Raw genomic sequence first — 24,871 nt, forward strand, 5'->3', positions numbered from 1 at the left:
TTACTCCGACACCGTTCATGGTGCCTCCAGCGGTCTCTCCGCCACTCGTGCTGGCTTGCGGTTAGTCTCCAGCCACAGTTGCCCCCCCACATGGGTAAGATAGAACATAGTAAATGCAGCTTCGCACTTAGGCACCGGTGCCCCTCCCTTGGCACATGGGCCTCAATCCGAGTCAAAGCTGAGGCTCGCGCTTCAGGACAGAGAGAGAGAGGCAAAGAGCGTCTTCTTCTGAACCTGCGCCCCACCCAGGAGTCGACACATATTACCTGTGGGGCGCGAACCCACTCTCCTCTCCTCGTTCATCGACTTGGGCCTCTGATGCAATTTCTCTGAATATCAGGGCAACGGAAGATCCCAGGCTGCATACTACATGCACACTCTGAGTCAGTGTGACTCACGAGAACTCCGGGTGCACGATAACCAGACAATTCCTCACAAGGGTCTCAGGCTGTGCACAGCAGACGCACACAGCGTCGCTGAGACACACTTGATCTTCTGGTGCCCACGATCACAGGGCACCACACACGCAGGTTTCAGCCGGTAGAAGTGTTAAGCTTCACTCACCTGAAATCCAGGTTGTTCAACTTGAGAGATGAGATGCTAATTCTCTTCCGCCCCTAAAAACCTATACTAGCCCAACTGGATGTACAACTCAGTTTGGTAAGAATAGATTCCCAGGGGAAGAGGGAAAAATGGGACAAAATAATGAACAAAAAAGAAACACTCCTCTGGTTATGGCTCACGTTGTTTAGACGTCACTCCTTTCTAGATTAAAAGCCTTCAGCAAGTCTTACTTCTGGGAGTTGACAAGTACATCTTAAACATAAGCGAATATGTTATCACACTTTTCTCATAATAACCATGTCTTGTCTTTTTCTCTGTATGTTTATAACATTAGACAAGAAGATACCTTGGTTTAAAACGTGATTCTAATTCACCATAAGGAGTTTTTATGACAAAATGCTACTATCCCTATCTTTAAATCTGTGGAAATAAAATGACAACAATTACTGACCTGCACTGTTATTCCAGTACACTATATAGTATGACCTTTGCAGTAACTTACTAAATAACAACTTCCAAAAATATACGAATAGTATTCACAATGTTCACTGAGTCTTAATATGCTCTCAATAAAATTCTTTCTCTCCTCTTATGTTTTCTTTTATGCTCAGATTTGTGATCGTGGTGACAGAAGAGTCCTGGATTATGCTCAGGGATTCAAAGGTAAGAGATCGGAAGTTTCATTAAGCGCAAATATCTGTTCTTTCAGTTTTGTAGCTCCTTCGTTATTACTAAAGTCTTGATTCTGTAAACAATATTCGGAAAATCAAAGCATACACACTAGCAAAAATAAATGGAGTTGGTAATTACCTTTTTTCCTTTATGCAAGCTTCTCTCTATGCAAGCTTTTTCAAAGATCTTACTTGATTTATGTTGTAAGGCAAATGCCACAGAATGACCAGAGATAGCCAGGAGGTATATTTCATGTAGAAGGTTTATTGGATGGGTCAGTAACTTGTTCCAGGTTACATAGAAGTCTTAAGAATATCTTGTAGAGGTCCCACCAGGAGCAGCATGGTTGCTGCTCAGCCCACTCTCTTCAACTGTCATTCTTCCACACACAAGCAGGCACACTCACATTCCACTCTCTCTGTCATCAGGCATTCTAACATTCCACGCAGACATCACATTCGTTCTGGCTGAGCAGCTAAGGAGGAGATGCATTAGTAGGAATCAAGGTATAGCAAATCCCCTTCCCTTGGACAACAATAAACCACTATAATTTTCAACATAGCAACAAGAACGTAAAAATGATGATGCTTACAACATTGCGTACAATAAGTGTCAGAGGGAGAAAAAACGTACAGTGACAGGGAAGAAAGTAGAGGAAAGTGACTAGAATGGAGGAAGGATGAAACAGTGCAAACATCCACAAGATAGCACACCCCCTTCCCTTGGAAAACCCCCCAATTAATAGCAATATTTGAAACATTGCATGTAAAACATTGCATGTAACACATTCTAGTATGGCATCATAAGAGAGAAGGAAGAAGAGAAACAGAGTAGAAACAGAAAATGTAATGTAAGTAAAAAGTGCAAGGCAGTAGCGTAACTCAAGGCTCAGAAAATGAAACACCAAAAGGTACAACATCCAACTATGTTTCTACATGCCGCACCATAGAGGAAATAGTGCCAGTCTGAGAGAGTGGAGGACATAACCCATCCCACTCAGGCACAAAGGCACAAAAGCAAAAAGGCACAAAAGTATTGTGTAAATAACCCAATGCACATTACAAACTGATGTGTGAACACAACAGAAGTAAGAAGATAAGAATAACTTGCACTGCTGAATGAACACATGTAAAGGGTGATGCAAGTATAACACAATGTTAAGCACAATAAAAAAAGACTGTGTAGGGTAGAAACAGTGAAAAGGTATGTGCATCACCCACACTGAAGAATTAAACAACTATATGGAGACGAGCTCCTAAACACATATACCCTACAAGGAAAGATCAAACTTAGTGCCCCATAAATGTCTAGATCGTCCTAATCTAAAACATGCCACTTAAACAAAACACCCAATTACAGAATCATGTAAAGCACAGTGTACATAACACATGACTTGAAATAAAGACTGTAGTGCACTTCCTAATACTCACCAATTGCCAACATATCACAATATTATTTAAATTCCTGTATAAACCATTTCAAGCATAATCAATGGTAATTCTTAAACAGTTACAGTTTACAATTCATGTAATAAAATAATTCCAAACAAATATAACAAACGCCGGTGAGCGAACTCTCTCACCCGAAGAGTGTTGAACACGTCCCATGCCGATCAGTAAATCCTTTTTAAATACCTAAAATAAATAAAGAAAAAGTTGCACTTTCTGACAATTGACAACAAAGGTGTCAATGTCTCTGCAGCGGCAAATAAGTCAGTTAGTAAAGTCTCGGTGAGCAGGAAAACTCAGCATATATGCAGATTGCCAACAACAGTCACTTGTCAAAGTTTAGGCACTCATATGAAGAAGAAAATTGTTGACGCTAACGAAAATATCTGCAACACATTGCAGCATTAATGCAGATTGGTAACACTAGACAAATGTCAAGGTGCAGGGTTTACAGAGGACATCATAAAGACTCAAGTTGCAGGGTTGATCAAGGACTTCATAAAGGCTCCCGGTCGGTGAAAACAAACCTTCTAAACACTCTGGAAAATTCCACATCATGAAACGCTCATATTAATGAGAAAGACATTGGAACTGACGAGAGTACCTGCAACATTCTGCTGCCTCGAACTCCATTTGCGCTGACAAAATGATGCATGGCTGGCAAAGTGCACAGAAAGTGGCTGACAAGCCCATGAAGTAGCAGGCAACCAAGAAGATTCGGAACATTTAACTCAAGATGGCGGCACGCATCGGTGACGCCGCACCGGATGGCTCCAGGCGCCAATGTGCTCCTCAATTATGCCAAGCAGACGCTCCTCAGTGTAATTGACCTAGAAGGAACTAGCGGACGTCACAGAAGATACACTGAAGCCTCGCTGGACAGGGCACAGGGAAGACAGCATGAGCCGTGTATATTAAAAAAAGCCACAAGGTGAGCACGCGATGTACAGATTTCACTTGGGCGGTTGAACTGCCACGTATGGAGAGAAAGGCCATGGCCCACAATTAAATCCAATAATTGGGCTTACCTTCCTATGTCGATAGGAACTCATACTAAGCTCACTCTATTGAGAGAGAGCACCTCTGAGCACAACAATGAGGACCCGTAGGTCTAGTTCAATAATCCAGACTGTAAATCAAAGGGTAATGGCAAAAAGCGACAAATTATTCTTTCAGCATTCACCATTTATTCAACAGGTGTTGAAGTTGCTGTTTCATGATTCAATAAACGAAAGATATCCAATAATATATCTCCATCATTAGATAAGTCTTTTCAAACAAATAATCACACATCCCGATGCATTTCGGGCCACGCCCTTCTTCAGGGGATTACTCTACAAAAAATCCAAATAGAACAATTCAATCATATGTCTGTAAGTAAATAAGAATACAAACTGAACATGGTGCTCAAGTGAAACAAAAATGTGACAGAAAAAATCAAAAGTCCGGATAGACACTAACCAGGGTTGGAAATACCAAGAGTATAAGTGATGGAAACGGAAATTAAACTGAAATTCAGTGAAGTATAAATACCCAAAGACAATAACATTTGCCTTCACAATAGAAGATGCCGATAAAATATATGGTCTCATCCAAGATGACATCACCACCACTGGCAACTCTCGCAGCGTGGAGAGTAACATCAGACAATTACTCTACTTGCTAAAAAAACAATCCAATCAGAAACTACATGCTAGTACCTTGATCCGGTACCATCGGGTTCAACTGATCCCTCGGGGCCTGAGGGTCCCTTTAAAACCTTTACTTTGCAAAAACAATGTTAAATTTGTTGAGCGATGGTATTCCATCCTCAACAAGTGTTCCCTTGATCTGATCCTCCTGATCGTGGAGGAGTTATCCAAGACTTTGGAAGAACTGTCCAATGAGATAACGTGCGTAAAAAAAGAGCTGGACGAAGCCATGTCAGCTGAAGAACTTGCCAAAATGTTGGAGGACGTGAACACCCAACTTGACAAACACACTAAGGAGACACAGGAAAGGAAATTTCAAAAATTTAAGAGAGACACTATAGACTATAAGCTCGGCGAGGTGTACACCTGGGCAGAGGTGTACGCCCGCCGATGACCCAACAAAGCTTATAATCCTTTTTCTGGTAACGAAACATCGTCCTCCGAGGAGGACAGTAGACAAAGACCAACCCGAGATACACCCAATACTGAACCACAGACACGGAGTACCTCCACCGATCCTGCGGTTCATTTTTTAGAATCAGGCCGAGATCAACAAAAAGAACCCGGGGGGGGGAAAACCTGCCGAGGAATCCGAAAGAACTCTACCGGCAATAAAAGCAAAGAAGACAAACAGAAGACGATAAATTCAGAAGAGAATTTAGTTATCAACATCTCCTCTACTCTATTATCTACTGAAGAGATCAATACCTTACAAAAGGGACAATCATTCGTGCCCACTACTTGCACTAACACCTTGGAGCTAGAAGTCAGTGCCTTCAAGTTGGTACGGAATATCCGTCTTAGACATTACTTTCAGAATATCTGCCCCACACCTTCACTAGAAGAAGATATGCTTAGAGGACTTCGCCCACATAGCACTTTTTTGGCACCCCAAAGCCATAAGATTATTGACTCTTTTGAGAACCTGATCAAACAGGAGATCTTGAGTTTACCGTTTCAGCCTCCCATGAAGTATGGGAACTTGACCAAAAAGGAGAGAAACATCCTAAAAAAACTAGCAGACAACCCCACCATTACCTGTCAAAACGCGGATAAAGGCGGTGCGCTGGTGATCATGGACACCGCCTTCTATGAACAACAGATTGAGGCCCATATCATGGATACCAATACCTATGATATACTACCGGGAGACCCCACCTTGGAGTTTTCCAAAAACTTGGTCCAAATTATCAACTCGGCATTTGACAATGGTACCATCAAAGACAAAACCAGAAGATTTTTGACTCCGACCGATCCCAAACCTCCTGTAATGTATATGCTCCCCAAGATGCATAAACATCCTACCAAACCTCCCTTTCGGCCCATTGTATCTACGAGAGGAAGTATCCATGAGAATGTTGGTAAATTTTTAGATAAATACCTGCAACCATTTGTGCTCAAAACTCAGTCACATGTACGTGACACCACAGACTTTTTATTGAAGCTTGAACCCATTATGAATGAACTTAAAAACACTGAACTCATCATGTGCACAGTGGACGTGTGTTCACTCTATACCTCCATCCACCATGATGGAGGAATGGAAGCCATTGAACAAGTATTAGCCACATCTGACCTTGACCCTGATCTCAAAGTTTTTCTCATGCAACTCACTATGTACATTTTGTACCACAGTTACTTTACGGTTCTGGATAAATGGATGCTACAGTTGAATGGCACTGCCATGGGAAATTCGGCAGCTCCTTGCTACGCTAACATCTATATGAAACTGTTTGAAGAGTCGCACATATTATGCCAAAACAGTTGGCTGCAACATGGAAAATTGTACCTTCGGTACATAGATGATGTGTTTTTGCTATGGGATGGATCGATCAACACTCTAGTTAACTTCCTGGAATCATGGAATAAAATCAACGAACGAATCCAATTCACTTGGGAATACAGTGACAAATGCATCCATTATTTGGATGTTGAAATACACAGAGAGCCAGATGACTGGTTCACTACAATCTTTAGGAAACCTACAGATAGAAATTCCACACTACATTACAAAAGCTTTCACCGAGCTGGCCTAAAGAATAACCTACCCTATGCCCAACTACTACGAGTGAAACGTATTGTGTCTAAGGAACAAGAAAGCAAGAAAGAGCTCATAATTACATTGGAGAGACTCAGGGCACGTGGGTATCCCACCCCCATTTTGGACCTGGCAATAGAGAGGACTGATAAATGTATTAGATCTGAACTACTAAAACCTAAGCCCAAGAAACATTTAGACCGCATGGTCGTCGTCTCTAAATACTCGAAGATGTCCAACCAGTTCCAACACATCATTCGCAAACATTGGCCTATACTTGCTATGGAACCTGATTTCCTCGGCCTATTCAGCCAACCTCCTATGTTTGCTTTTACCAGAGGTCGTAATGTGAAAGAAATTTTGAGTCAAACCACGCCTACAGGAACTCCTATCATTTACACGGGCCTCAAACCCTGTTACAACTGTAGTAACTGTAGTAACTGTATTCCTGGTAACAAGACCAACCATCCTATGAAAGGACATGTGATTAAACTCCGAGTGAATGCCACATGTAACAACAGTAATGTCATATATATGTTGAAGTGCCCCTGCGGTAAATGTTACATCGGACACACTGAGAGAAAGATTCGTGTCCGAATTCTTGAACACAAAAGCAACATCCGAACCCAAAACCTTAAATCCAGTGTGGCTACCCATTTCCATGAACACAGACATAGCGTGGCACAATTGAAATTCCAAATACTGGAGCAAGTTAAGGTCACTCGGAACAATAAGAACACCCTCCTCAAAAGAGAGAACTTTTGGATCCGTCTAATGTCCACCATGGTGCCCTACGGGCTTAATGATCGCATGGAATTTCTATGCTACCTGTAATATATCGTTTTGATCTGACATTTTTCTGTGCCTGACACGTTATGTCCTCCACTCTTTCACCCTGGTCACTTTATTTTGTATCTTATTTATCTTCTGTCTAGTTGCATCCTTTTCCAACATGGCGACTCCCTGTTTATCCTATGTGTTCACGTTCAGTCCGCTTTCTATGTTTTTGCTCACTCACCAGTTACTTCCTATCCAACCAGCGGCTTTTCCGACTGATCGCTCACTCCGCGGCACCCCGCGTAGTTTGAACAACATTGCGCTGATGTAAGTACCCGACTTGGGACATCACTTGACCCTTTTGCGGTTTCACCATTCGTGGAACCGGTGGTTCCGTTTATATTCCTTAGGCTGCACTCACCGATTACCCTTTAACGGCACGCTTGATTCTTTTTCTGTACGCACTTTGCGTTCACGCATTTGTAGTCTGAGAGTTCTTCATTTCACACGGTTATAGTCTTTGGGTATTTATACTTCACTGAATTTCAGTTTAATTTCCGTTTCCATCACTTATACTCTTGGGATTTCCAACCCTGGTTAGTGTCTATCCGGACTTTTGATTTTTTCTGTCACATTTTTGTTTCACTTGAGCACCATGTTCAGTTTGTATTCTTATTTACTTACAGACATATGATTGAATTGTTCTATTTGGATTTTTTGTAGAGTAATCCCCTGAAGAAGGGCATGGCCCGAAATGCATCGGGATGTGTGATTATTTGTTTGAAAAGACTTATCTAATGATGGAGATATATTATTGGATATCTTTCGTTTATTGAATCATGAAACAGCAACTTCAACACCTGTTGAATAAATGGTGAATGCTGAAAGAACAATTTGTCGCTTTTTGCCATTACCCTTTGATTTACAGTCTGGATTATTGACCTAGACCTACGGGTCCTCATTGTTGTGCTCAGAGGTGCTCTCTCTCAATAGAGTGAGCTTAGTATGAGTTCCTTTGGATTTTACACTGCCAGGCCAGACAGTGTTTTCCTCTTGCAGCACACTATACCTCTTTAAAACGTTTACCTTGTGAGTAATCAGCTGTGCGAGTTCCTTTCAACTATAGTTCTTCCTATGTCGATGACATGACGACTTCAGTATGCGCGCTAAATCGAGCCTTAGGCCAATTAAAAATATCCTGTACAATGCAGTTCTCGTCTTAAATAAAGTGCCGTTCTAACTACTCCTCATAAAAAGTGCCCATCGCAAAGTACTTGATAAAAAGTACATATACGAGTGTCATCAGTAGGTGACAGTCAAAGAAATCATTGCCACAATTTCTGCTCTCTCACAGAATGTCCATACCTGTAGCCATATGAGAAATATGCCAGTCTTTTACATATGCAGGTCAAAGCTGTATTTTTTTTCCTTTTGAAGAATAAAGCCACAATTACAAGGAATGTGAAGCACCCTGGGTAGGCTATCCAGATGGTGGAGGACACTGATGGGACTCTTGAGGGTGTTCTTTTCCCTATTTTTTTTTTTAATTGCTTAGCTTTCACTAGTTTCTTGTATCAATAAAGTTCATTAAAATGATGTAGGTTTCCTCACCTTCAGTAGTCTTGTTGCCAAAACACGCAGGATTTCCTTCAGATTGTTGCCAAAATGTTGTAAGGTAAATTCCACAGAATGACCAGAGGTAGCCAGGAGGTATATTTCATGTAGAAGGTTTATTGGATGGTTCAGCACTTTGTTCCAGGTTACATAGAAGTCTTAAGAAGATCTTGTAGGGTCCCACCAGGAACAGCATGGTTGCTGCTCAGCCCACTCTCTTCAACTGTCATTCTTCCACACAAAAGCAGACACACTCTCATTCCACTCTCTCTGTCATCAGGCATTCTAACATTCCACGCAGACATCACATTCATTCTGGCTGAGCAGCTAAGGAGGAGATGCATTAGTAGGAATCAAGGTATAGCACATCCCCTTCCCTTGGACAACAATAAACCACTATAATTTTCAACATAGCAACAAGAACGTAAAAATGATGATGCTTACAACATTGCGTACAATAAGTGTCAGAGGGAGAATAAACGTACAGTGACAGGGAAGAAAGTAGAAGAAAGTGACTAGAATGGAGGAAGGATGAAAAAGTGCAAACATCCACAAGATAGCACACCCCCTTCCCTTGGAAAAAACCCAATTAATAGCAATATTTGAAACATTGCATGTAAAACATTGCATAGAACACATTCTAGCATAGCATCATAAGAGAGAAGGAAGAAGAGAAACAGAGTAGAAACAGAAAATGTAATGTAAGTAAAAAGTGCAAGGCAGTAGCGTAACTCAAGGCTCAGAAAATGAAACACCAAAAGGTACAACATCCAACTATGTTTCTACACGCCGCACCATAGAGGAAATAGTGCAAGCCTGAGAGAGTGAAGGACATAACCCATCCCACAAAGGCACAAAGGCACAAAAGCAAAAGGGCACAAAGGTATTGTGTAAATATCCCAATGCACATTACAAACTGATGTGTGAACACAACAGAAGCAAGAAGATAAGAACAACTTGCACTGCTGAATGAACCCATGTAAAGGGTGATGCAAGTATAACACAATGTTAGGCACAACAAAAAAAGACTGTGTAGGGTAGAAACAGTGAAAAGGTATGCCCATCACCCACACTGAAGAATTAAACAAGTATATGGAGACCAGCTCCTATACACAAATAACCGACAAGAAAAGATCAAACTTAGTGCCCCTTAAATGTCTAGATCGTCCTACTCTAAAACATGCCACTTAAACAAAACACCCAATTACAGAATCATGTAAAGCACAATGTACATAACACATGACTTGAAATAAAGACTGTAGTGCACTTCCTAATCCTCACCAATTGCCAACATATCACAGTATTATTTAAATTCCTGTATAAACCATTTCAAGCATAATAAATGGAAATTCTTAAACAGTTACAGTTTACAATTCATGTAATAAAATAATTCCAAACAAATAGAACAAATGCCGGTGAGCGAACTCTCTCACCCGAAGAGTGTTGAACACATCCCACGCGATCAGTAAATCCTTTAAATACCTAAAATAAATAAAGAAAAAGTTGCACCTTCTGACAATTGACAACAAAGGTGTCAATGTCTCTGCAGCGGCAAATAAGTCAGTTAGTAAAGACTCGGTGAGCAGGAAAACTCAGCATATATGCAGATTGCCAACAACAGTCACTTGCCAGAGTTTAGGCACTCCTACGAAGAAGAAAAATGTTGACGCTAACAAAAGTATCTGCAACACATTGCAGCATCAATGCAGACTGCTAACACTAGACAAATGTCAAGGTGCAGGGTTTACCGAGGACATTATAAAGACTCAAGTTGCAGGGTTGATCAAGGACATCATAAAGGCTCCAGGTCGGTGAAAACAAAACTTCTAAACACTCTGCCACATCATGAAACGCTCATATGAATGAGAAAGTGTTAGACCTGTCTGGCTTTTTGCGTAGTCCCTCCAATTTATTATTTATTTTGTCCCCTTTTTGCCCCTCATACCCTTGATAATTTTTGTTCACTAACTTTTTAGGTGTTGGTCAAGGGGATAGGTGTTCTTTTTCCCCCTCATAGTTTTTCACCTCAGGCCCAGAGGCCTGTTCTGACAGGAAAAGTTGGAACCACACAAAATGGTGGCTACCAACTGCCTTAACTGCCAGACCCAGAACTTGCCCATAGACCAGTATAGGGCGTTCCAGAACCTTCTGGTCCATTCTGGACCACTGAGGGTCAGCCTATATAAGGCGGAATGCGGGGCAGCCATTTTGTCTACCTGAGAGAGTCAGCTGGAGGACAGGCTGTAGCTAAGGGTGGGAAGAGGCTAGACATAGGGTTGACCTCCTGGACTGGGAAGCTGCCTTACTGATTTACCACACTGCCCCCTTTGGGTTACTTGTCCTGGCCCCGCTGTTGAGGGTTACTGGAGACCCTGGGCGCCTAGCTTGCCCCTTGTCTAAATTATACAGGGGGAGTCTACAGGAGAAGGAGACTGCAGCGCTGCGGGGTGCAGTCCTCTGCCCAGTAAACAGATCTCTGCTGTGATTCCTTCAAGCGGAGGAGGGCTAAACCGGGTGCCCCCCCCTTGCCCAGTTCGTTAATGGGGTGTTGACTGCCTGCTGGGAGCCCCACCCTTTGCGCTACATCCCCACCGTGCCCTCCTTCCTACCTGTTGCAGTGGAGGTAGTGGGTCGAGGAGCCGCTCTGCTCTGGAGCCGGCGTGTGCGTGCTGAGGGAGCGGAGGTGGCGAGTTGTCAGGCCGTTCTGCCCCATTACCGGCGCGAGGTGAGCGGCGCCGTGGCGGAGCAGAGGCTGAAAATCCTGAGGTGAGGAGCGGATCTGTGGAGACCCCGGTCTGTTTCCGGGTGGGCGGAGACGAGGAGAGGTGTCTCTCAAGCAGCGCGGTCTCCGGCGGGGAGACACTCGCTCTCCGCGCATGCCTAGTGGAGCTGCCGGGCTTTGTGAGGCGGAGCCGGCGGAGGAGGCGTGAGCGGAACTAGCGCTTGCCTGCGTAGCTCAGCCTCGGCTGAATCAACCACGAGGGTGTGTACGGGGGCTAAGCGCCAGCCGCGGAGACGTCCTTAGACCGGGGGAAATTGGGAATTAACGTTTTCCCCACGCCAGCGCCGAATAAGCAGCTTGCTGGGCGTGGAGTTGTGAACTTGGCAATTTGAGCTATTGAGGAACCCCAGAGCAGCAGCGACGCGTGGAGACTGGGAAAGCATCGTCTCCACGCTACAGTAAGGAGAACGTGGGGGTAGCTTTAACTCTGGTCATTGCCCTCAGCTGTGTAGAAGAGGTGGGGCCTGCTGAGTAAATAAAGATAACGGTTCCTCTTAGAGACTGCTAAAGCCCATGTGAAATTCTTGTGGATCTGAACCCTCACAGTGACTGCTTAGTTGTTAGGAGGGTGAGAGGAACTGTGGGAGGACGATTAAGGGCACCTTATGGAAGCTAAAGTTAATTAATGCTGGAGTCCAATTACACATTCCAGGAGTATTTACAGATTGAATGTAGAATATTAATGTTGGTGTCTGATTCAATGTGTTATTGATAATAATTATTGAGACAGGTTAACCTCTCTGGTAGTGGAACTACTGACTTGAAGACATCTAAATGTAATGTACTGAAGAAGCTAATTGATAATTTGCTTAGCAGTTTAAAAGGTATAATTGCTATCTCTAAGATAAACTGAAATGTCCTAAGCTGTATATTTTGAAACCGAAGAACAGAGTATATTATTTTTATAAACCAGTACATATTTTCCTAACAGATTGGTGTAGTGTCCTTTTTAAGTGTTATTGCGTGGATTTACTGCTGGGTGGTCTGCAACCTTCACACTTGTGCCTCTAGAATTGCTTGTCTTACCCCTAGGCCAGGCTACCCTAGGTGACCTGACATCCCAGGTTCCAACAATTGGTGTCTAGCGGTGGGATCCTGACTTGGTTGCAGCTACTCAATAGTAATTCAACGCAATATACTGGTCTACACCAGGAGTTTTCTCCTTGCGGCCCTCCTAATTTGAATTTTGTTTTTTCCAAATTTGGTTCTGGTGGTGGGTGGAGGTTATCCTCAGGTCACACTTTTTGGTTCTCTCCTGAGTGTTCATTTAATCCCATAGTGCAAGATGGAATTGAATTTTAAAGAGCTAGAATCCTATACTGTGACCCAACTCAAAGAATGGTGTCAGCAACAAGGGGTATTCTTTAACAAAGGTGCCAGGAAAGGAGAGTTGCTGACAAGCATAAGGGCATGGGTGGAAGCTCATTTAGTGGAAGAACCGGATACCGAAGAGAGTGACGGGGACACTGTCCTTGAGATTACAATGTTGAACCAAGCTGGAAGGGGGAATCTGCTGACAGGTCCCAGGACACCTTCGAGGGCGGGCAGCAGCGTTTCAGAGAGGGGTTTAACTGACGCCGAGCTGGAAGATAGGAGGGAGGAGAGGAGAATGAAATTGGAATTAGCTAGAATGGAAATGGAGAGGGAGGACAGGAGGTTAGCCCATGAACGAACCATAAAGGAGCTAGACCTACAAGCCTTAATACGAAGGTCTCCTAATCCAGATAATGGTGGCAGCGAAAACAAAGTGAACACCAGGGAACCCAGACCCTATCTACCCAAGGATGTCATTGCCAGTTACACCACAGGCGATGACATTGCCAAATGGTTAGCCGCATACGAAGTTTCTTTAAGGGCTCACGGGATCTTAGAAACTCACTGGGGGGGTGGGCTGTATAAATACATGCCACCTGCTGGCAGGGACACCTTGTTGGCTCTGGAGCAGGATGAGCAAACCCACTACCCTACAATGAAGGTGGCACTGGTGAAAAAGTTTGGACTTACCCCTGAAAGATACAGACAGAAATTCAGGGGAAGTCACAAACTCAGTACCCAGAATTGGGTAGATTTCTTGGATTACGCCAAGAAAGCCTTGGAGGGTTGGGTCAAGGGCAGTGAGGTGAAGGATTATGAGGGGCTGTACAATCTATTTTTGAAAGAACACCTCCTCGAAAAATGTTTTCCCGAGCTGCGCCAACACCTGGTGGACAGCAAGCAGACCAATCCCCGGAAGCTTGCAGAGGAGGCGGACACTTGGGCAAGTACCCGGGTGTCCTCAAAGGGGACTGGAGGGGATTCTCAAAAAGCCGGACAGGGCGCTCCCCAGAAGAAGGAGGGGGGAGACAAAAAGAGGGAGTTCTCTAAAGGTCCCCAAAACAGTTTCCAAGGGAAGGGAACAGGTTTCACCCCTAAGGCAATCCCGCCCAGAAACCCTAATCCTGGCCAAAGCCAGCAGCCAAGGGTTCTCCACTGTTTTGAGTGTGGTGGTGTTGGACATTATAAGGGAGATGTCAGATGCCCAAAGAGACCACCCCCTCCCACCGGAGGAAAGTCACCGGGAGTAGCTAGTGCAGCGCTCGGGGAGGAGTTGCCCTTAGATAAGGGGGGTGAGTGGGCGGGTGTCACCTTAGTGTCCCTGGGAGAGCGGGAGATGGTTCCAAAGATCCAGGTGCCCCCAAATACTACAAAGTATGGGCAATGGGTCACCATCAATGGCCAGAGAGGGGAGGCTCTGAGAGATACAGGAGCCAGTATGACTATGGTGAGAAGTCAACTGGTGTCTCCAGAGCAGGTGGTTCCTAATGTACTCCACCCCGCCGCGATGGCTGACGGCAGAATGGGCCATTATCCAGTGGCTGAGGTTCCCTTTGAGTGGGAAGGGGTTGCAGGTTCACTTCGAGTTGCCGTAAGCCCTGCCGTGCCAGTTGATTGTCTGCTGGGGAATGATATGTAACACAACACTTGGAGAGAGGTGGAATACCGGACGCACTCTGCGATGCTGGGTACACCTGACTGGGCCTGTGTGAGCACAAGGTCTGCGACTGCCCGGAGAGGGAGTTCGCCTGGGTTGGAGCCTGGAACAATGGCCCAACCCGCTGCCAAAAAGGGACAGATCCGGAGACAGGAAGAGCCTGCTTCGGCTTCCACGCCCCATGTGACAGATCGGCCACCTGCGGTGGTGGGCCAGGAGTCCATGGAGGGGGAAGTAGACTCCCTGGAGGATTTACCCATCCCTGCTGAGTGGCATGTGGAGGGAGGACCTACCAGAGAGGAATTCTGTAAGGGGCAGAGGGAGTGCCCTACCCTTGAGGGACTGAGGCGTCAGGCTGAAGCCCAGGCAGCAGGTGATGCTACGGGACACCACCATATTTACTGGGAGGATGGACTTCTCTACAGTGAACCCAAGGTACCCCTACCTGGCTCATCAAGGGCCTTGGTGGTCCCGCAGCAATACCGAGCCTTTCTGCTGGAATTGGCTCATGCAATACCCTTGGCAGGACACTTAGGCCAGGACAAGACCTTTGCTCGGCTTGTCCTCCACTTTTACTGGCCTCAGATGAAAGTGGCGTCCAACACTTACTGTCGGACATGTGTATTTTGCCAGGCCAGTGGGAAAACAGGAGTGAAGCTGAAAGCTCCCCTGGAACCACTTCCAGTCGTTAGCACCCCCTTTGAAAGGGTGGGCATCGACATTGTAGGGCCATTGGATCCACCAACAACAGCTGGTCACAGGTTTATCCTGGTTCTGGTGGATCATGCCACACGTTATCCAGAGGCCATTCCTCTGAGGACTGTTACTGCACCTGTGGTGGCTAGGGCCCTGATGGGAATCTTTACCCGAGTAGGATTCCCTAAGGAAGTTGTGTCCGACAGGGGGACCAACTTTCTGTCAGCTTACATGCGGACGATGTGGAAGGAGTGTGGAGTGACTTACCGGTTCACCACTCCTTATCACCCCCAGTCGAATGGATTGGTAGAGAGGTTCAATAAGACCCTGAAGGGCATGATAAGAAGTCTGCCGGAGAGCCTATGAAGGAAATGGGACGTCCTCCTGCCTTGCTTGTTGTTCTCCTACAGAGAGGTGCCGCAGAAGGGAGTGGGCTTCAGCCCTTTTGAACTGTTGTACGGGCACCCTGTGCGTGGACCTCTCAGCCTGGTGAAGGATGGATGGGAAAAGTCTCCCAGGAAGCCTCCTCAGGATGTGGTGAGCTATATGCTGGCCTTTAGGAGCCAGATGGCCAAGTTGTGGAAGCAGGCTTCTGATAACTTGGAGGCCAGCCAGGCAGTAATGAAGGAATGGTACGACCAAAATGCTCACCCGGTGGAGTTGGAGCCTGGCCAAAAAGTGTGGGTGATGGAACCTGGAGAGCTAAGTGCCCTTCAAGATCGTTGGACAGGCCCATTTGAGGTGTTGGAAAAGAAGGGTAAGGCCACTTACTTGGTGGATCTCAAGACCCCGCGACAACCCCTACGGGTGCTGCATGCCAATCGCCTCAAACCCCACCATGAGAGGCCAGAGGTCATCCTGATGATGGTGACGGATGGTGCCGAGGAAGCAGAAAGCGAGCCTCTCCCTGATCTCTTTTCATCCCAAGAAAAGGATGGGTCGGTGGAGGGAGTGATTCTCTCCCCATCCCTAACTCCTGAGCAACGAGAGGATTGCCGCCAGGTATTGGAGCAGTACTCTTCGTTGTTCTCCCTTGTCCCGGGAAGAACCCACCTGTGTACCCATGATGTGGACACAGGAGACAGCCCCCCAGTGAAGTCAAAGACCTACAGGCTGTCAGACAAGGTGAAGGCTAGCATCCATGGAGAGGTTGCCAAGATGCTAGAGCTAGGAGTGATAGAACCCTCCAACAGCCCTTGGTCCAGTCCGGTGGTGCTGGTGCCAAAAGCCGCCCCACCAGGCACCACACCAGAACTGAGGTTCTGTGTGGATTACCGAGGACTGAACTCAGTTACAAGACTGATGCTCATCCGATCCCTAGGGCGGATGAGTTAATTGACCGGCTAGGAGCTGCCCAATACCTAAGTACCTTTGACCTCACTTCAGGGTACTGGCAGATCTCCTTGACAGATGGAGCAAAGGAAAGGTCAGCCTTCTCCACGCCTGAGGGACACTTCCAATTTTGTGTGATGCCCTTTGGGCTCAAAAATGCCCCTGCCACATTTCAGCGGCTGGTGAATCAGGTCCTCTCTGGAATGGAGAGTTTCTCTGCTGCCTACCTGGATGACATTGCTGTCTTCAGTAGCAGTTGGGAAGACCATTTGCAACATTTGCAAGCAGTTCTCCAGGCCCTGAAACAAGCTGGATTGACCATCAAAGCCAGCAAATGCCAGATTGGGCAAGGGTCGGTTGTGTACCTTGGACACTTGGTGGGTAGGGGGTCAGTGCAGCCCCTGCAGGCAAAGATTGAGGCAATCATGGCCTGGGAACCCCCCAAGACACAGACTGAGGTCCGAGCTTTCCTGGGCCTCACAGGCTACTACCGTCGCTTTGTGAAGGGGTATGGCACTATAGTAGCGCCCCTCACGGAGCTCACCTCCAAGAAACAACCTCGACGGGTAGTTTGGACGAAGGCTTGTCAGCAAGCCTTTGAAAAGTTGAAGCAGGCAATGTGTGTAGCACCGGTCCTGAGGGCCCCAGACTTCTCCAAGGAGTTCATTGTCCAGACAGATGCATCAGAACATGGCATTGGGGCAGTGTTATCGCAACTAAATGAAGAGGGCCTGGATCAGCCTGTGGTCTTCTTATCCAGAAGACTGCTTCCCCGGGAACAGAAGTGGAGTGCAATTGAGAGGGAAGCTTTTGCGGTGGTGTGGGCTCTGAAGAAGCTGCGGCCATACCTGTTTGGCTCGCACTTCCTGGTTCAGACTGACCACCGACCCCTTCTTTGGCTGATGCAAATGAAGGGGGAAAATCCCAAGCTGTTGAGGTGGTCCATCTCCTTACAGGGAATGGACTTCCGGGTGGAACATCGGCCTGGAGTGGACCACGCCAATGCAGACGGTCTCTCCAGGTATTTCCGCCTTAGTGATGAGGACTCCCAAGGGGTTGGGTAGTTCTCCCCACTTTCAGCTGGGGGGGACGCGTGTTAGACCTGTCTGGCTTTTTGCGTAGTCCCTCCAATTTATTATTTATTTTGTCCCCTTTTTGCCCCTCATACCCTTGATAATTTTTGTTCACTAACTTTTTAGGTGTTGGTCAAGGGGATAGGTGTTCTTTTTCCCCCTCATAGTTTTTCACCTCAGGCCCAGAGGCCTGTTCTGACAGGAAAAGTTGGAACCACACAAAATGGTGGCTACCAACTGCCTTAACTGCCAGACCCAGAACTTGCCCATAGACCAGTATAGGGCGTTCCAGAACCTTCTGGTCCATTCTGGACCACTGAGGGTCAGCCTATATAAGGCGGAATGCGGGGCAGCCATTTTGTCTACCTGAGAGAGTCAGCTGGAGGACAGGCTGTAGCTAAGGGTGGGAAGAGGCTAGACATAGGGTTGACCTCCTGGACTGGGAAGCTGCCTTACTGATTTACCACACTGCCCCCTTTGGGTTACTTGTCCTGGCCCCGCTGTTGAGGGTTACTGGAGACCCTGGGCGCCTAGCTTGCCCCTTGTCTAAATTATACAGGGGGAGTCTACAGGAGAAGGAGACTGCAGCGCTGCGGGGTGCAGTCCTCTGCCCAGTAAACAGATCTCTGCTGTGATTCCTTCAAGCGGAGGAGGGCTAAACCGGGTGCCCCCCCCTTGCCCAGTTCGTTAATGGGGTGTTGACTGCCTGCTGGGATCCCCACCCTTTGCGCTACATCCCCACCGTGCCCTCCTTCCTACCTGTTGCAGTGGAGGTAGTGGGTCGAGGAGCCGCTCTGCTCTGGAGCCGGCGTGTGCGTGCTGAGGGAGCGGAGGTGGCGAGTTGTCAGGCCGTTCTGCCCCATTACCGGCGCGAGGTGAGCGGCGCCGTGGCGGAGCAGAGGCTGAAAATCCTGAGGTGAGGAGCGGATCTGTGGAGACCCCGGTCTGTTTCCGGGTGGGCGGAGACGAGGAGAGGTGTCTCTCAAGCAGCGCGGTCTCCGGCGGGGAGACACTCGCTCTCCGCGCATGCCTAGTGGAGCTGCCGGGCTTTGTGAGGCGGAGCCGGCGGAGGAGGCGTGAGCGGAACCAGCGCTTGCCTGCGCAGCTCAGCCTCGGCTGAATCAACCACGAGGGTGTGTACGGGGGCTAAGCGCCAGCCGCGGAGACGTCCTTAGACCGGGGGAAATTGGGAATTAACGTTTTCCCCACGCCAGCGCCGAATAAGCAGCTTGCTGGGCGTGGAGTTGTGAACTTGGCAATTTGAGCTATTGAGGAACCCCAAAGCAGCAGCGACGCGTGGAGACTGGGAAAGCATCGTCTCCACGCTACAGTAAGGAGAACGTGGGGGTAGCTTTAACTCTGGTCATTGCCCTCAGCTGCGTAGAAGAGGTGGGGCCTGCTGAGTAAATAAAGATAACGGTTCCTCTTAGAGACTGCTAAAGCCCATGTGAAATTCTTGTGGATCTGAACCCTCACAGTGACTGCTTAGTTGTTAGGAGGGTGAGAGGAACTGTGGGAGGAAGATTAAGGGCACCTTATGGAAGCTAAAGTTAATTAATGCTGGAGTCCAATTACACATTCCAGGAGTATTTACAGATTGAATGTAGAATATTAATGTTGGTGTCTGATTCAATGTGTTATTGATAATAATTATTGAGACAGGTTAACCTCTCTGGTAGTGGAACTACTGACTTGAAGACATCTAAATGTAATGTACTGAAGAAGCTAATTGATAATTTGCTTAGCAGTTTAAAAGGTATAATTGCTATCTCTAAGATAAACTGAAATGTCCTAAGCTGTATATTTTGAAACCGAAGAACAGAGTATATTATTTTTATAAACCAGTACATATTTTCCTAACAGATTGGTGTAGTGTCCTTTTTAAGTGTTATTGCGTGGATTTACTGCTGGGTGGTCTGCAACCTTCACACTTGTGCCTCTAGAATTGCTTGTCTTACCCCTAGGCCAGGCTACCCTAGGTAACCTGACATCCCAGGTTCCAACAGAAAGACATTGGAACTGACGTGAGTACCTGCAACATTCTGCTGCCTCGACCTCCATTTGCGCTGACAAAATGATGCATGGCTGGCAAAGCGCACAGAACGTGGCTGACAAGCCCATGAAGTAGCAGGCAACCAAGAAGATTCGGAACATTTAACTCAAGATGGCGGCATGCATCGGTGACGCCGCACCGGATGGCTCCAGGCGCCAATGTGCTCCTTAATTATGCCAAGCAGACGCTCCTCAGTGTAATTGACCTAGAAGGAACTAGCGGACGTCACAGAAGATACACTGAAGCCTCCCTGGACAGGGCACAGGGAAGACTGCAAGCGCCGGTCAATTGTAAAAAAGCCACAAGGTGAGCACGCGATGTACAGATTTAACTTGGGCGGTTGAACTGCCACGTATGGAGAGAAAGGACATGACCCACAATTAAATCCAATAATTGGGCTTACCTTCCTATGTCGATGACATGACGACTTCAGTATGCGTGTGAAATCGAGCCTTAGGCCATAAAAAAAATCCTGTACAATGCAATTCTCGTCTTAATTAAAGCGCCGTTCTAACCACTCCTCATTAAAAGTGCCCATTGCAAAGTACTTAATAAAAAGTACATATACGAGTGTCATCATTAGGTGACAGTCAAAGAAATCATTGCCAAAATTTCTGCTCTCTCACAGAATGTCCATACCTGTAGCCATATGAGAAATATGCCAGTCTTTTACATATGCAGGTCAAAGCTGTATTTTATTTCCTTTTGAAGAATAAAGCCACAATACCAAGGAATGTGAAGCACCCTGGGTAGGCTATCCAGATGGTGGAGGACACTGGTGGGACTCTTGAGGGTGTTCTTTTCCTTGTTTTTTTTTAAAATTGCTTAGCTTTCAATAGTTTTTTGTATCAATAAAGTTCATTAAAATTATGTAGGTTTCCTCACCTCCAGTAGTCTTGTGGCCAAGACACGCAGGATTTCCTTCAGATCGTTGCCAAAATGTTGTAAGGTAAATTCCACAGAATGACCAGAGGTAGCCAGCAGGTATATTTCATGTAGAAGATTTATTGGATGGTTCAGCACTTTGTTCCAGGTTACATAGAAGTCTTAAGAAGATCTTGTAGAGGTCCCACCAGGAACAGCATGGTTGCTGCTCAGCCCACTCTCTTCAACTGTCATTCTTCCACACACAAGCAGGCACACTCACATTCCACTCTCTCTGTCATCAGGCATTCTAACATTCCACGCAGACATCACATTCATTCTGGCTGAGCAGCTAAGGAGGGGATGCATTAGTAGGAATCAAGGTATACCAATTTATGATTTCTATTTCTTTTGATGCAGATCGGACAGGTTTCCTCTCGGACCGGAAAGGAAGATTCGCCACGTTGGTGTTACCATGGAAATCCTGCCATAGCTGGATCACCACCGAAACACTTCTCGCGCTGGGAATTTACCTTGAAGACTACAGAGGAACACACAGGACTTGAGCTGCTCTGGAAATCAGGTGAGGAAGAGGATTCAACAAGCACAAGCGAGTTCTGTTGTAATGTGGGGCCTTTAATACTGTTTCTCTGGGTAGGGTTCTGCAGTTAGGGTGTGGTTAGAAAAACATGAGAAGCATGCTTCAACTGTCATTAAGGCAATGTGCTGAGTATGCAAATGAGCCCCTGAGCTCAAACTGAATATCCAGCCCCAGCCTCTTCTGCTATCAGGAGCAGGCCCCCTTCCTGTTTCCCCTCCTTTTCCGCAGGAAGACAGTTAGGAAAAATTAGCCAGCCCAGAAGGTGTGCCCACCTCTGCCAACCTCACCCCTCAAGTGAGGGAGGCAAGGTGAAGCCCACTCTTCAATGCTTGTCATCTTGCAGATGGCAGGCACTCCCAAATCAGGATTCGGGATTGTGCCCACTCCCTCACTTTGGGTGAGCCACCCTAAGGTCAGTAGCCTATTGGCTACTGACCTCAAGACCCCTAAAACACCACCTAAATACAGTATTTAAGGGGCAGCCCTGAACCAAGAAGACAGATTCCTGAACCCTGTGAAGAAGAAGGACGAAAGAAGACGCCCAGCAGAGGAGACTGCAGAGAAGAACTGACTTTGCCCCAGCCCTACTGGTCCACCTGCAGTTTCCAGAGATCCTGCGCCAAAAGTCGCCTTGTCCTGCAGCCAGTGACTTCCAGAACCCCTGGGAGGACTGACTGCCTTCAACAAAGACCGGCTCTCTTATAAACAGCAGCTCTGTTCAAAAGAATCTCCAACGAACGACTCAGAGCCTGCTGAGGACAAAGAAACCCGATGCCTGGAACTACCACTGCACCTGTCGCCAACAGCCCGAGTTCGAGGGGCTCACCAGTCCCAGTGAGATCCCCCAACACTCCAGAGTCCGTGTCCACAATGGGTTGACCCCTCCAGGACTCCCGACGTCCCCTGCAGCCTCTACATGGAGACCCCCCCAACCGCAGTGAAATCTGACCTCAAAAGACACCCCTGCATCCAGCCGCCCTGCGCCCTGGCGAAAAGAACCCGAGGTGCACCTATATCCCTGAGCCCTTCAACTTACCTGCCCAGCTGTTGATTTCTCCCATAAGTCTTCCTGGACCAAGCCTGCAGCTAAAAACCTGAACAGAGAATCCCTGTTAAAACCAACAGGGCACCCGACAACAAAACAGCGCCCTGCACTCAGCTGCCCCAGTGCTGCTTTGGGTGCACCTTGTTTGCTAACTTGGATCTCCCTTTGCCCTGAGCCTAAAACTAGGAGCTTTGCTCCCACAACTGTGTGGACTGCTCGTGAGCAGCCACCAAATGGAGGTTCCCTATCCCCCAATGGATAACGTTGGGCCTCAGCACTCTGCACCCGGCCGCCCTAGCACCACTGAGTGTGTTTTGAGAGAGCATCCTTGACCCTGGGCAAAGCCTGGTCCTAACCAGATTACCAGCTTGCACAACAAAGTACTTACCTGTTAACGGATAACTTCATTTCTCTCCATAGGAATACAATGACTGTTTTTCCTTGAAAAAAATTCTAAGAGTGGAGTTGTGCTTTGTATTAAACTTACCCTTTCTCTAGGAAATGTCCCGGTTTGATATCTAGGTGTATCAAAAGTAATCCAGAAAGCAACTCAAAGTAATCTAACAGTAATGTTCATTGTATTAAAAGCATTTCAAAACCTGTAACAAAGTCATTTTCATTCAGCTTGCTTGTATTGTTCAACCTGCCTTGAAAATGATCAAATACACTTACCTGTGCCAGGCTTGCTTGGTTCTAGGAAATAAATACAACTTCATTATATTTTTGTACAAACAAAATTGGTCTGAGTTTAGTATTTGAGTGTGTGACATCATTTGCTGAATGAGTGTGTACAACAAATGCTTAGCACTACCCTCTGATAAAGCCTTACTGCTCACCCAAACTACCACAAATAGAGAGTAAGGTGCTACCTACTTTTATCTCTACCTACCTTTGGGGTTCCACTGAACCCTGTGCACACTATACCTCATTTTGGTATCGTATATACAGAGCCAGCTTCCTACAGGGTCCAGATCAGGAAAGGAACAACTAAAACGATCTGTCCAGACAAGCAGCTGTGAGGGGAACAGCTCCTTGATAAAATTGGAAGCCAAATATAGAATCTAAAATGTGTCTGGTCCACCCAGATAAATAGAGGAGGAGTCCAGTGGATCCAACAAAATTCCAGTAGTGAGACTGTGCCTGACCTCTGGAGATCATCTATACAAATACAGAAGGAAGAAAAAAAATGTAGAAACATTAATGATATGGCAGACAGGTAGCTAGCTAGAAGAGAACCAAAATGAGGGATTGTTTAATAGGAGCTTGGACCACCATTACTTAATTTTTTTGACGCATCAGGAACACAGCACATTCTCTGCTCCATATTTCCCCTTATTTAAAAACCGACTAATTTGGCCCAATGCATCAGTTGTTCTAGGCCTGCGACAAAAAATACATTTTCAGCAACCAGCTGCCCTACACAGTCTATATTTTATGCAAGGTAGGCGTTCCCTTGTGAAAACCCACTTAGAACTGATGAAGTGATATTTACAAGATTTCCAATGTGTGATGCATCTTTGAGATGTGTCGCACTAAGCTTGGAATGCATCAAACTTCCTACGCCTCTACAACCCAGGTGTGGGAAATGCTGCAGCAGCTTTTCCCTACGAATCAGACCAGCTGTATTCACTTTACACACTGGAATATGTTATTAAATCACAACCCCTCTACTAGTTGTAAGTATACACATGTGATAATCATGTTGTAGGACCCCTTGACCCACCTGAGACCTGGCACCTATGACATCATCATCCACTGCAGCAAGGCAATATGACGTTGTGTACTCCATGTAAGGGACAGGCCCGGATTGTCACATCTCCATGGAGGAATGGGTCCCCAAATCCAGCCTAGGGTACTCCAAAGCACAACAGGTAAGTACGCACATAAGGTAGGTTACACATGAATTGGCACTTTACGTTGCAACATATACTTGTATGCAATCACATTCAAGTGTCATTCACTGTGTCATACATATTTAGGCCTCTACGTACACATAAGTAGGCTATGCCCACTTTAATGTGACACATAGCCATACTTCATACTTGTCTGCAATACATCAAGGACCAATGTAATGGTGTACAAGGTGACTATTCCACCATTTTACAGTCTATTACATTTGCCCCATATATTATGCTGCTTGCGCCAGTTAGCAATGACACATCAACTCTATTTTTTGACGCATTGCTAAAGTTACGTTGGTGATCAGGCAAACTTCATCACTGCGCCACTTTTGGGGCAGATGCATTGCTGCAGCCTTCCCACTAGTACGTCAGAATTTCTGACGTATCATTGGGAGCTCACGCCATGAGGCCTCGTATTGTGAATATGAAGCATCCATAGCGTCGTAACCTGTCTTGAAACAGCGTAAGTAATTTTGACTCATCACTGATGCAACCCAGCAATACTTCAATCCTTGTAAATGAGGCCTTTAATGTCTAGCCAGGGTGAGTGATAGATCAAGGATCCGGCATAGGAGAATGATGAAGAAAAGTATTTGAAAAAGAGAAGAATTTCTAAAAAAAAGACAGTGTTATCTAAAATGTGAATTATAATAGTGTAATCTCTATACATAAGTGCAATTCTGCCACCCATCTTAATATGGTCGTCAAGGTGCAGAATGTTGTTGGAAGCTTGGACTTCTATGACTGAG

General features: G+C 46.2%; 1 long non-coding RNA gene across 1 annotated transcript in view; it reads left to right on the forward strand.

Moving 5' to 3' along the window:
• LOC144821792 (uncharacterized) overlaps nucleotides 1-21,082 on the forward strand; it is a 121,651-nt gene extending 100,569 nt beyond the window's left edge. The window contains exons 2-3 of the long non-coding RNA XR_013608442.1: nucleotides 1,176-1,227; nucleotides 20,996-21,082. This is a non-coding gene — a long non-coding RNA (uncharacterized LOC144821792). The remainder of the gene's footprint in view (nucleotides 1-1,175; nucleotides 1,228-20,995) is intronic.
• Nucleotides 21,083-24,871: the final 3,789 nt, after the last annotated feature.

Source organism: Lissotriton helveticus, chromosome 2_2 (genome assembly GCF_964261635.1).
Source record: "Lissotriton helveticus chromosome 2_2, aLisHel1.1, whole genome shotgun sequence".
NCBI classification, from domain to species: domain Eukaryota; kingdom Metazoa; phylum Chordata; class Amphibia; order Caudata; family Salamandridae; genus Lissotriton; species Lissotriton helveticus.